The 1,131-nt window shown below is 62.8% G+C and overlaps 1 protein-coding gene across 1 annotated transcript in view; it reads right to left on the minus strand.

The window, feature by feature from the left end:
- Positions 1–1,131, minus strand: part of FMNL1 (formin like 1) — a 145,057-nt gene that overhangs the window by 143,352 nt on the left and 574 nt on the right. The gene's annotated exons all lie outside the window — the stretch shown is intronic.

Consider the following 1,131-nt stretch of genomic DNA (forward strand, 5'->3'; position numbering starts at 1 on the left):
CTTCCGATCAGCCGCCTTTCCCCACCCAGCAGCTGAGAGAAAGCTGGGGCCATCCGATTCCAACCAACGACCGACCGGAGGGCTACGGATCCCCCTCCCTCCCCCTCCATGCACTTGCAAAGCTCAGGTCAGGACACCTCACCTACCAACACATTTCCTAGCCCTGAGCAAGAGATTACAGCCTTGGTCAAAATCTCGGAGCGGGTGAAAGGGGTACCCTCAGGGCCGGCTCGAGGTGTTTCTGCGCCCTAGGCGAGGCTGCCTTGTGGTGCAGATGCCAACCTCCCGGTGGGGCCTGGAGACCTCTGGAGGCAGCCACCCTTTTGCTACCGCTACCGCCGCCACCGCCTCCCCCCCCTGCAGCTTTCAGACCCAGCGAGCACGCCCCCCAAGATGGAAGAGAGTTTTCTCTCGTGCTCCGCTTCCGAAGGCAGTTTGTGAGGGAGGTGGGGGGGGGGTCCTGTCTCCAGGCGGGGGATGCTCACCGGATGCCTCTCCCCAATTAGCCAAGTGCTGACACTTGGAGAGCTGCTTGCGGGCTTTTGGCGGCAGGGGGGAGGCACAGCTCGGCACCCCATCCAGGGCCCAGCACTCTAGGCGAATGCCTAGTCCGCCTAGTGGGTGAGCCGGCCCAGGGTACCCTTGGGTATGGGACTGCAGGGACCTGGGGTCATCTGATGGGTGTGGTGGTTGTGGAGCTGTTTAGTCTCATCCCCCCCCCCAGTGCAGAAGGGCTGGGGGATGGTGCCGTCTGGCACCGAAGGCTCACCCAAGGTGCTCTTTTTTGGGGGGGGGGGAATAAAAACCTGAGGAGGAGGCACATAGGGGCTGGCCACACGGGCAGAGCCAGGCCCTGCAGGCAGGTGTGCTACAGAGGTCAGTGGCCTTGGAGGTTGAAGCCTTGCTTGTGGGGACTGGGGGTGGGGCTCTCAGCATCTACTGAATCCCGGCTTTGCAGCCCCCCCCCCACCGCCCAGGGCTTGCCAGGGACAACAGAGAGGTCTCCGGAAACACCGAGAAAGGCCAGCGGAGCTCCGTGGCTGCAGCCTCTCCCCATCTGGAGGACGCAAAGAGCTGGCGCTGAGTCTCTCCCCCCCCCCCCCAAATTGCAAAACTTTCATTTTAATTGGA

This window comes from Gekko japonicus, unplaced genomic scaffold (genome assembly GCF_001447785.1).
Source record: "Gekko japonicus isolate JY-2015 unplaced genomic scaffold, Gekko_japonicus_V1.1 scaffold776, whole genome shotgun sequence".
NCBI classification, from domain to species: Eukaryota; Metazoa; Chordata; class Lepidosauria; order Squamata; family Gekkonidae; genus Gekko; species Gekko japonicus.